The sequence below is a fragment of the Somniosus microcephalus genome, chromosome 8, assembly GCF_052327205.1.
Source record: "Somniosus microcephalus isolate GS21.2 chromosome 8, FLI_Smic_1.0, whole genome shotgun sequence".
NCBI lineage: Eukaryota > Metazoa > Chordata > Chondrichthyes > Squaliformes > Somniosidae > Somniosus > Somniosus microcephalus.
This window is the reverse complement of record NC_140994.1, coordinates 231,316,710-231,329,473: the sequence shown is the minus strand read 5'-3', so window position 1 is coordinate 231,329,473 and position 12,764 is coordinate 231,316,710. Positions and strand designations below refer to the sequence as shown.

General features: G+C 44.3%; 1 long non-coding RNA gene across 1 annotated transcript in view; it reads left to right on the top strand.

Annotated features, from left to right (window-relative positions):
* LOC147114147 (uncharacterized) overlaps nucleotides 1–12,764 on the top strand; it is a 1,113,696-nt gene that overhangs the window by 698,639 nt on the left and 402,293 nt on the right. The gene's annotated exons all lie outside the window — the stretch shown is intronic.

Here is a 12,764-nt window from a genome sequence, read left to right as displayed (position 1 = left end):
CCTGGTACAGGTATTCTTAAACTCTAATTATTCAACTTATACGACCCTTATCTTGCACTCCCCGAGTACAAGTTGCTCGAGCTCTAGAGTCCCCGACTCTCTCTTTTTACTTTCTTTCAAGCATTCTTTTTCTCTTTCTCTAAAATCACTACTTATCTACTTTTTAGTCCAATCGGAGCCTGAGCGGACCAAGTGAAATACGAGGCCGGCGCGTTACCCGACTTGGATACTTATTTCCTAAGTTTACACAGTATTCGCCAGATTGACCCAGATCTCGTCGGGACACCACGCAAGAATTAGCGAGTGGCAAAACTTTTATCGGACTTACGGATCAGAGGAAAACCGAGGTGGTAAATTTAAACATACTCACTCCGGGGGCCCATTTCCTCCTCTCACATCCAAAACTAGTTCGGCTCTTAATTTCGCGAATTCTCGGTGATCGTCCGTTGAGATCCCACTTCTGACACCAAATGTTGAAACGGATTCTTTTGGTCCTCAATCTGGTTCAGTACAAACACTGAGTCGAATACTGGTGGAGTTCAACAGTTTTTATTCCGTCATCCCGGGAGACTTACTCTGATACAGCACAGTCCTGACTCCAGAAGAGTCCGACAGGTTAAACCAGAGCAAGCAATCTTTCATACAGTGTGCCACATTATTATACTTGCATTTGAGAAGACATTAACACATCGTACAGTCTGCACCAATCCCGAGCTGTACACGTATACATTTAATTTGATTTCCTGGCCTGGCAGTATGAAACAAAGAAGTCACATTTCACTGAATGGTTTATAGTTAAGCAAATATGCTGGTAATGGTTTCATGATCACCTAATCATTATGGTAATGTGTTTGCAATCATGGTAATGTGTTTTCTGATCGCCTATTGTCTGTATAACCTCTGCACTCCGCCCTACACTGTTTCCACCAGCAAGGTGTGACATCGTGGGTGCCAGCCATATTAGCAGCCACAGATCAGTTTAGCTTCTTTTATTTTACTTCCTGCTGCCTTCACAGTTTCTTGAGTTAACATGATCATTTCTTACAATATGCAAGTGACTCAGCGATGTTGACATTTCACCACCATTTTATGCTGACAGGATCCTCCATTTTAGATTGACAGGGTCCTTGGCTATGCGAAGCGAGTTGTTACCATTTTTTTGCATTCTATATCCTCATTAACACTGTAAACTGGATTGTGTGGCATCATTTTATCTGTCATAATCTCCTGTTGTAACCTGCTATCTGTGAACACAATATTTACAGAACTTGTATTGAGGGAGAGGTGAACGGTGAGATTTAAGGTGAATGTTCCCAATTTGATTCCAGTAAATTGGTACGATCATCTTTTCAGTACACAGCGGATCAGGCAGATTTGATAACAGAGAAGTGATATTGTTCTTTTCCCTACTCTTTCTCTCGGAGCTGTGCCATTCTACTACCCTTTTCTGCTCAGCCTTCCATTAGTTCGTTGTTTCAAGAAGTGGGTAACATTTAACTTTTCCAAATAATAATGGAATATAATGGCTGTGTAATTTCTCTATCATACCAGTTAATCTTCCGTGACACTGCTCAGAGGCAAAACAAATGTTCTTGTTGTAACTGCTCCCACTTTCTTTTTATTGCTGTGTCTCTTTTTCTCTATCTTCATCTGACTCGTACATTTTTCTCATTGTGGCGTATTTCTGTGTCAAAATATTTCTCACTGTTTCCCAATTATTCTCTTTGCAAGCCTCTCCTTCTCTATCTCCTCCCCTGTGTCTCTCCCAAAGACTCGGGATGTTTCTTATGTGTTCTTTAAGTGAAGTACTCCATTTCTTTGTCTTACCTTTCTTAAAGCCTGGGTTTAAGGCATGGTAACAGCCAATATGTGCCAAGTCATAGGTCATCCTAATATTTATAATTGTAGAGAGAGTGTTGCACACCAAACTATATTACTGTAAAGTAAAGTCTGCCATATCACATCTCTGTAACATAATGTTATACATGCAGGAGTTTAGGAATCCGAATGGCCTACTCCTGCTCCTATCTTCTATGTAATCCGTAGCCAAGTGGTTTTACAGTTCAAGCTCACTCCAAAAACATTTCCCTCATGCCTAACACAAACAGTCTGCCTGAACAGGCAAAGCCTACAAACCAAATGCGTGACCTTATGCATGACAGGAGAACGTGTTCATGGCAACATTCTCAACCTCCTGTTCAAATCCCTCCCGCCTTGCCCCTTTCTATCTCTCCAACCTCCTGCAGCGCTACAACCCGCTGGGAACTCTGATTTCCTCCAATTCTGGCCTCTTGTGCTTCCCCAACTTCCTTTGCCCCGCCATTGGCAGCCATGTCTTTGGCTGACTTGGCCCGAAGCTCTGGAATTCCCTTCCTAAACCTCTCTACCTCTCCACTTCTCTCTCCTCCTTTAAGACACTCCTTAAAACCTGCCTCTTTGACCAAGCTTTTGGTCACCTCTCCTCGTGTCTCTTTCTTTGGCTTGGTGTCTATTTCTGTCTGATTACACTTCTGTGTTGTTTTATTGTTACCAGATGATGCACAGGAATTCCATTATATCTCGTGTCACTTCAGAAGGCAATAAGCCACACCAGACAATTATCTAATGAGTCGCACTATTAAACATGTTTATTCACGAATAGAGTTATTCAGAGAAGCCAGCAGTAAAACTAAATAATTGAAATTGGCCCTAAAACTGCGGTCTTGATTCATTTTGTAAGGCCATGAGATCTTTTCAAAATCTTCTTGTTGATAAGACAAATGTGTTAAAGTCAGAGAAAGAATTAGATGATTCCTTTAAGTACCAACAAAATACAGCAGTTGCAGGAATTACATCGGCGTATGACTGCGGAGTTGCATTCTGCCTCCATGCCTCATGGCCATGTAAAACCAAAATGAGTAACAGTTAGCAGTTCCATGATATTATGTTCAGGATTCCCCTTTGTTCTATCAGCAGTCCATCTTGATGCGATTTACAAAGGGGAAAACACTATTACACAACAGTCCAACAGGTTAACAAGCTTACAGCAGATACCAATCATTCAAATGATAATTAGAAAGTGTTTTAGTGGGACATTGACACTTAACAGGATTGCAATTAAACATTACCATATTAAAGATTCTTCTCCTTCTTAGGCAGTCCCTCGGAACTGAGGATGACTTGCTTCCACATTAAAAATGAGCTCGCAGGTGACTGATGAGTCCAATGCGGGACCTACAGTCTCTGTCACAGGTGGGGCAGTCGGTGGTTGAAGGGGCGGGTGGGTGGGGTGCTTGGGTTGACGTGTGCTCCTTGCGCTGCTTGTGCTTGGCTTCCGCTTGCTCCCGGTGAAGAGACTCGAGGTGTCCGGCACCTTCCCGGATGCTTCTCCTCCACTTTGTGCGGTCTTGGGCCAGGGATTCCCAGGTGTCGGTGGGGATTCCCAGGTGTCGGTGGGGATTATTTATCCCTTCAAAGGTTACTGTAATATTTTTGTCTTTCTAACCAATATGTGCTTTTCAAATGAAAGTTTAACTACATTTTGAATGTGACATTTTAAAAGACTGGAGGAAATTTTAACCCTCTCTGCTCAGCTGGAATGAAACAAGTGAGCAGTTAAAATGGAGTGGCTCCATTTCCCACTCTGTTCCCGTTGATCTACCATTTTAACAATGCTGACTTTATAAAAGAATTACATAGAATTTACAGCACAGAAACAGGCTAATCTGACCAACAGGTCCATGCTGGTGTTTATCCTCCACATAAGCCTCCTCCCACCCATACTTCAGCTAACCCTATCAGTATAACCTTCTATTCCTTTCTCCCTCATGTGTTTATGTAGCTTCCATTTAAATGCATCGATGCTATTCGCTTCAACTACTCCCCGTGGTAGCAAATTCTACATTCTAACCACTCTCTGAGTAAAGAAGTTTATCTTGAATTCCTTATTGGATTTATTAGTCACTATCTATTTATAACCCCCGAGTCTTGGATTCCCCCAATTTTGGTGGCTGATGAGGCACCTGACGATCTCGGGCGGGAGTCTCGTGCATAATTGCTAAACCTATGACGTCAATAGGCATTTTAATTGAGGCTTGAATGGGGAAGACACCACAGCCGCCCTACCTCAGCACACCCCGTTCCCCCCCCCTCCCTCAGCCCCGTCTCTTCCACTAGACCATCCCAAAACCCCTTCCCCTGCCAAGTATCTGCAAGCAGGCAGGCAGCCAAGGGCTGCACCCGATCATTCCCTGCCAGCAGCTGCACTGCGTCCTCTTAGGACAGGGAGTGGAGTGGAGTGGCTGCATTTAAATGAAACCCGGGAGTTAAAATAACTCGAGCCTTAAATGCCATGGGCCTAAAACTTAGGCTCGTGATTGCGTTTCACACTCACCCGCCAAAATTGGTTCAGGGTTAAAATCAACTCCAAGCTTATTTTAATCTAAGTTACACAGAAATGAAAAATAACAAACTTATTTTCTGGTAATTGGTGTATTCCCAGACTAATTGCCAGACTATTGCATCTCTGTAAAATACACAGTTTTATTAGGCTGGTCCAGCCCTCTTCCAATCTCAAGAATCTGTGTGAGAAAAAAAAGTAACCATATTTAGAGGTGGTGAGGATAGCAATAAAATGCATCAATGCCAACCCAAGAAGGAAAAGTTGTTTTCTATAAAATGAAGTATTGGGCCGGGTATTCCGATCCATACAGGTGGGTACGCGCTGTGTACCCACCCGTAGGGACATCAGAAATGTCGGTTTCAGGCATGCACCGTGCATACGCTGAAAACTGGCATTTCCGATCTGTCAAGAAAGCTCTTGATAGATCCTCCGCCTGCTCGGGAGCAGGGCCTCTGCAGGCGGATAGTTCCACTTTCTGGAGACCCTCCGCCCGCAGAAAACCCTTATAATTCTTGTGCCTGGTAAAAGCAGACTAGGCGTAAGGCCTGCTTTTCCCAGGATAAGAGATGAAAAAAGTAAAAAATATATACATTTTCCACTGATTTATCATTTAAAAATAGTTTTTTAAAAAAGTAAGTTTATTTTTAGCCCCATAAAAAACTTTAATTTATTTCAAAAATGTAAAGTTTTGTTTAAAATAGTTAATTTATTTGTACTTTCAAGTAATTTTAAAAATGTGATTTAAAAAAAAATGTATTTAAAGTTTTACTATGTTTTGGGGGTGCTCTCCATTCATATGTTTGACAGGTCTTCCTGTCAAATGTATGAAGGGAGATTCCCTTCTTTGATTGGCTCCCCATGGCCCACGTGATCCCAGGGACGCTGCAAACTACCTGCGCCTCTGGGATACATGGGCCCTGTGCACTGGCAGTTTGGAGAGGCTCAGCAACGGAACTGAGCACCTCCCGGGAGCCCTCAGGCAAGGGCGCAGATTTTTCCAGATCGCAGTCCTCCGCCCGCGGGAGGCCTGCGATCGGAATATCTGGGCCAATATTTGTTATGTATATCAAATTTGAACCAGGTTCCAGAGCTGCACGGCCAGCCAGTGAGCTGACCCACGGTGTTGTTAAGTATTGGTTCCATATTTCCTCTAGATTGCTCCCATGTGAAAATCTCAGAGATTAGAAACTCAACAACAACAACTTGTATTTATATAGCGCCTTTAACGTAGTAAAACGTCCCAAGGCGCTTCACACAAGTATTATAAGACACAAAATTTGACACCAAGCCACATAAGGAGAAATTAGGGCAGATGACCACAAACTTGGTCAAGGAAGAAGGTTTTAAGGAGCGTCTTAAAGGAGGAAAGATAGGTGGAGAAGTTTAGGCAGGGAATTCCAGAGCTTGGGGCCCAGGCAACAGAAGGCACGGCCACCAATGGTTGAGCGTTTATAACCAGGGATGCTCAAGAGGGCAGAATTAGAGGAGCGCAGATATCTCGGGAGGTTGTGGGACTGGAGGAGGTTACAGAGATAAGAAGGGGCAAGGCCATGGAGGGATTAGAAAACAAGGATGAGAATTTTGAAATTAAGTCGTTGCTTAACCGAGAGCCAGTGTAGGTCAGCAAGCACAGGGGTGATGGGTGAACGGGACTTGGTGTGAATTAGGACACGGGCAGCCGAGTTTTGAATGACCTCAAGTTTACGTAGGGTAGAATGTGGGAGGCCAGCCAGGAAGGCATTGGAATAGTCAAGTCTAGAGGTAACAAAGGCATGGATGAGGGTTTCAGCAACAGATGAGCTGAGGCAAGGGTGGAGACGGGTGATTTTACGGAGGTGGAAATAAACGGTCTTAGTTATGCTGCGGATATGTGGTCGGAAGCTCATTTCAGGGTCAAATATGACACCAAGGTTGCGAGCAGTGTGATTCAGCCTCGGACAGATGTTAGGGTGAGGGATCGAATCAGTGGCTAGGGAACGGAGTTTATGTGGGGGCCGAAAACAATGGCTTCAGTCCAGAACTGGATGTCGAACAAGCAGTCTGACATGTCCCTTGCAACAATGCATTAGTATAATACATCAACCCTCTGTGCCCCTCAATACTTTTATGTATTTTCTCCTCTTCTCATTCTATGCTGAGTACCTTCTCTGCATTGTATCTAAACAATAGGACAGGTTTTATTTTCTCGGTAATAAAAACAGAAAATGCTGGAAATACTCGGCAGTTCAGGCAGCATCTGTGGAGAGAGAGAATTAACGTTTCAGGGTCGTCGACCTGAAACGTTAACTCTGTTTCTCTCCCCACAGATGCTGCCTGACCTGCTGAGTATTTCTAGCATTTTCTGTTTTTATTTCAGATTTCCAGCATCCGCAGTGTTTTGCTTTTTTATTTTCTCGGTTCTCAGCTTCTCACCATGGTCTGCAGTTACTTAGCTTTCACCAGGACCATCAAATCTTATTTTGCAGACTGTGGCTAACATCCCTCGAAGTGTCGTCTCTGAGTCAGAAGGTTGTGGGTTTAAGTCCCACTCCAGAGACTTGAGCACAGAATCTAGGCTGACACTTAAGTGCAATACCGAGGAAGCATTGCACTGTTGGAGATGGGCGTCTTTTGGATGCGATGTTAAACCGAGGCTCCATCTGCCCTCTCAGAAAGTAAAAGATCCAATGGCACTATTTTGAAGAAGAGCAGGGGAGTTCTCCCCAGTATCCTGGCCAGTATTTATCCTTCAATTAACATCACTTAGAAACAGATTAGCTGGTCATTATCACATTTCTATTTGCGGGGCCTTGCTGTGTGGGAATTCGCTGCTGCATTTCCTACATTACAACAGTGCCTACACTTCAAAAGTACTTCATTGGCTGTAATGCGCTTTGGGACACTCTGTGGCCATGAAAGGTGCTATATAAATGCAAGTCTTTCTTTTTAAAAGCCATAGCAGAATGCTTTGCCAGAGGGAGATGAATAAATATCTCATCCACTTGATAATTCTTTGACGAGTTGTAGCATTTCCGCTGCAGTGATGAAAGAAAAGTCGTTTTTGATTTGACTCTGAAAATGTTATAAATGTACACCACACTGCTAAAAATACTCATTAGGTCAGTCATCACCTGAAAAGATGGAAAGGTAGGTCAACATTTTGGGTCTGATCTGCCGTGGGATTTCTAGCATTTTCTGTTGTTACAGATTTTCGGCAATTTTTTTTTGTCTTTTTATCATTCTTATTCTATGCTTTGCTTTAATTCTAATGTGCAACCTTCAGTGGTGAAGATTCCCATACTGTCGGTATTGGGAAGTGCACCTGGAAGAAGGTTCAAACATATTTTTAAATTGTATGGGAAACTAAGTGCTCAAAAAGAAATTTCTAAAAGTGTTGTGGCAGAAATTGAATTCTCTCCTCCCTCCCTCCCCCACCCCTTTTCGGGTGAGTCTGTTTTTGAGTTGTCAAATAACTCATTATGCCAAGATCAAGTTAACCTTCAAAGTCAAAGAAGTTCCGTTGGCAGTGTCTTTGAAGCATCTTTAATTCACACCAACAGAGACTTTCTCTCTGATTTGCACCCATTTCATATCCAGCGTTTGCTTCTGAACTTTTCCACGTGTTTGAAATTCACTTTCATACATGCTCCCAGCAAAGAAGTGAGATTTCTATATCTTTGCCATGCCACCCAGCTTCCGTCTTCACTTACTTTAAAACTCTTATACTTTGCATTCAACTTGTCTCATGGAAGTTTCGCAACCTCAAGCAAATTATTTTGGACAATCTTGGATGCTTTTACATGCCACCCCGTGAAAAATGCTGCTAATAGTATGATGCAAGTTCTGGAAAGAGAAACCTATAGCAATGAATTACAATATCACTGGATATTTATTACCTCAGTCTTCATTAAACATGTCCATTATTGGGGACATTTACCTCTTGTGTCCCCATGCTTGCCCAATTCAGTACCACCTTTCTCCTCTACTTCACCCTCTCGAAGGTCTTCTGCTCCTATGCTTCATCTGCTTGGCACTATGTGGGGCACCAAATGGACATCCCGGTGCGCACTAGCCTAAAACCTGTGGCCAATAATATTGTGGCAATTCCTATCTCTGAATAGCTCCATGATGAATTCTAAATTTAAAAGGAAAAATCAGTACTGAGTTCATGCTCTGTCCCATGAAAAGCTGGTTAGGCCAATGAAAAGCTGGCTTGTCCACTCTGTGGTTGATGTTTGCACTTCTGATTAGTGCTGCTGTCCTCATTGAAGAAATGCTCCAGGAACGTCAAATTGGTTTCCTGGGGGGAAAAATTCAGTTGTTTGCGCCTCCCGTTAGTGCCTTAAGAGGGCGCTAATGGGGCACAAAGCAACTAGCACACGGGCACGGCGATATTTGTGCCGCTCGTGAAATTAACTAGACATTTTGCGGCAGCGCTAAATACTACTGCCACGATCTCCTGCGCTGGCAGATCGTGATGTCAGTCGAGTGCGCAACGCCCCGGTAGCGCCCCGGACCGGATATTGAGTGGCGCTCCCGCCTTACCGCCTGCCGCTAGCAACAACAGGTTGAGGGGAGCGTTTTGAAGTCAGGAAGGGACTGGGGGAGCGCTATTTAAAGGCGACCGCTTCCTGCCTTTTTTTGTTGGTGACATTTTTTGCACCACGCATTCAGAAAGAGAGAGAGAGACTTCTGGAGAGATTCAGCGCTGTGTGAAGGAGTTTTGAGTACTGAGCAGCACTTTGCAGGTTCATTTTGATTTGCCCTCCCTTGCTTCGCCAGCGCTCTGAGGTAGCGCCTCACTCCTCGGCCTTTTGTCTTAAGACAGGTGTGAAGCGCCTGATTTAGCGCTCCAGTCACTTCCAGGGGCGATAAAAGCCAAGTTTGCCGTCGGAGGCGATAATTAGCGCTAGGCGTTAAACTTTGCACACGGCTGATAATGGCGCCCCAAACGGGGCGATACTGAATTTTTCCTTCCTGGCCTTTAATCCAGGTAAATTTTATATTTTGCATTTCAAATCCAAAGAATCCAAGGAATTAATGCATAATTTGCAACAAACATATATTCCTCTAGGGCATAAAAACCCAAAAGGAAAAGTGATCCAACCATGGCTAACAAAATAAATTAAAGCTAGTATTAAGTCAAAGGAGGAAGCTTATAAAGTTGGCAGAAAAAGCGGTCCGCCTGAGGATTGGGATCTTTTTAGAAATCAGCAAAGGGGGACCAAGAAATTGATAAAGAAAAGGAAAATGGAATATGAGCACAAACTAGCGAAAAATATAAAAACGCATTGTAAAAGCTTCTATCGGTATGTTTAAAAAAAAGACTGGCGAAAGTAAATGTAGGTCCTTTACAGTCCGAGACGAGAGAATTTATAAAGAGGAATGAGGAAATGGCAGAGAAATTAAATAAATACTTTGGGGGAGAAATTGGGTGAGTAGCGCCACTTGTTAGCGCCTAAAGAGGCAGGCAGTGGCTGTAGCGCCACTGGCTGCGCCTCCCGCAATATTGAGTTGGGGCGATAATGGTGGCATTAGCCTTTTGCGCTGCGCCGCCACCGATGATGTCATCGGTGTGCACAACACCCCTTTCGCGCCCCGTTCACGTTATTTGGTTGCGAACGCCACAGTTGCGCCGTTTGCTACCCGCGCCCGGTTCACGGGGCCTTACTGTGCCAGCAGCGGCGCAAGTTAAGGTGGAGGTGCGGGGCGGCCGCCTTTTTTGGCAGCCGCCTGCCAGCACCTCCGTCCCTGGCCTACTGACCACCCCCCCCCCCCGCGGCATTGCCGGCTGTTTCCCGAGAGCCCGGCACTTCTCCTCCGTGCCGGGCTCTTTTGCCGGCATTCGCGATCGGGGATCGCGCTGTTGCAGGCCCCTCCCCCTTAACAATGGGAGGAAGGCCTGCAGTACCGCAGCGTGCTGTGCCGCAGCGTGTGGCGCTGCAGCACGTTGCGCTGCGATATTCAGTTTCAGCGCCCTAAGAGGGACGCGGAGCGCCTCGAGCCTCGCCCCGTCTCCCTCTAGGAGCAATGAAACTGAATATCTGACGATCGCTGAAGACTCGAACGTTACGCTAAATCCTGCGCTCAGGCGAACTTGGCGCCAGTTTGGCGCCTCAACCCAATTTCTAGGCCTTTGTTTCTGTCATCACAGAGGAAGACACAAAAAACCTCCTAAAAATATGAGAAAACCAAGGGTGTGACAAAAATGAGGGACTTAAAGAAATTATTTTTAGGAAAAAAACAGTACTAGCAAAATTAATGGGACTAAAGGTCGATAAATCCCAAGGACCGGATGACCTACACCCATGGGTTTTGAAGGAGGTGGCCATTGGAATAGTGGACGCATTGGTTGTCATCTTCCAAAATTCTATAGATTCTGGAATGGTTCTTGCAGATTGGAGGATAGCAAATGTAACCCCGCTATTTAAAAAGGAGGGAGAGAGAAAACGGGGAACTATGGACCTGTTAGCCTCACATCAATAGTTGGGAAAATGTGGGAAGGATTTATAAAGGATGCAATAACTGGGCACTTAGAAAACTAATAGTAAGATTGGACAGAGTCAACATGGATTTAGGAAAGGGAAATCCTGTTTGACAAACCTATTGGAGTTCTTTGAGGATATAACCAGTGGAGTAGACAAAGGGGAACCGGTAGATGTGGTTTATCTGGATTTGCAGAAGGCCTTTGATAAGGTCCCACACAAGAGCTTGGTGAATAAAATTAGGGCACATGGAATTGGGGGGTAATATACTAGCATGGATTGAGAATTGGTTAACAGACAGAAAACAAAGAGTAGGAATAAACGGGTCCTTTTCAGGATGGCAGGCTGTGACTACTGGGGTACCGCAAGGATTGGTGCTTAGGCCCTAGCTATTCACAATCTATATCAATGATTTGGATGAGGGGACTAAATGTAACATTTCCAAATTTGCTGATGACACAAAGCTGGGTGGCAGTGTCAATTGCGAAGAGGATGTGAAAAGGTGTCAAGGGGATCTCGACAGGCTCAGTGAGTGGGCGAGAACATGGCAGATGGAATATAATGTGGATAGATATGAAGTTATTCACTTTGGTAGAAAAAACAGAAAGGCAAAGTAATTCCTAAATGGTGAAAGATTGGGGAATGCAGATGCTCAAAAGGGACCTGGGTGTCCTTGTACATGAGCCACTGAAAGTGAATGTGCAGGTGCAGCAAGCCATTAGGAAGGCAAATGGTATGCTGGCCTTCATTACAAGAGGATTTGAGTACAGGAGTAAAGAAGTCTTACTCCATTATATAGGGCCTTGGTGAGACCACACCTGGAGTACTGTGTACAATTTTGGTCTCCTTACCTAAGGAAGGATATACTTGCCATAGAGGGAGTGCAACAAAGGTTCACGAGATTGATTCCTGGGATGGCGGGACTGTCGTATGAGAAGAGATTGAGTAAACTAGGCCTGTATTCTCTTGAATTCAGGAGAATGAGAGGGAATTTCATTGAAGCATGCAAAATTATTACAGGGCTGGATAGGGTGGATGCTGGGAAAATGTTCCCCTTGGCTGGGGAGTCTAGAACCAGGGGCCACAGCCTCAGGATTAAGGGTAGGCCATTCAGGACTGAGATGAGAAGAAATTTCTTCACACAGAGGGTGGTGAATCTTTGGAATTCTCTACCCCAGAGGGCTGTGGAGGCTCAGTCATTGGATATATTCAAAACAGAAGTCGATAGATTTCTGACTAGTAAGGGCATCAAGGGATATGGCGATAGGGCCGGTGAATGGAATTGAGGCAGAAGATCAGCCATGATCTCATTGAATGGCGGAGCAGGCCCGAAGGGCCGAATGGCCTACTCCTGCTCCTATTTCTTACGTACTTAGAAGCAAATGCCAGAGAGTACCAACAAGGACACAAACACTTTACTCACGCATTCACACATACCTAAAGGTGCGCAGTGATACAGATGCAAAAAATGAGCAGACACACATTATATAGTTGTCAATGCCCAGGAAAGGTTAGAAGTGCCATGTAAGATCAGCAATGGTGTTACAAATTGGCAATCTATTTAAGCATGTGGAGCTGTAATCTATTTTTCTAACTATGACATTCATCAAATAGGTCACATTTTCAAATCCAAAGAGTCATCAAGAGTTGTAGTTAGCTGGTCTGCAGCTCCGCACTGCAAGGAGCCTCTGACCCTCCTTTTCTTTAGCAAGTTTGGATAGACTGTTGGACACAGTTGGATAAAACTGATTGAGTTACAGTAAAGCAAGTTATCGATCAGTGCAGCCAGGACAAAAACCATGCTAGAAGCAATCATGACAATATATACAATTGAGCCTGTTTCAGTCACCTCGACTCTGTGTACAGCTCAGCAAAGCAACCTGAATCAAATAAATACTTCTGTCTGGCATGCAGTAACA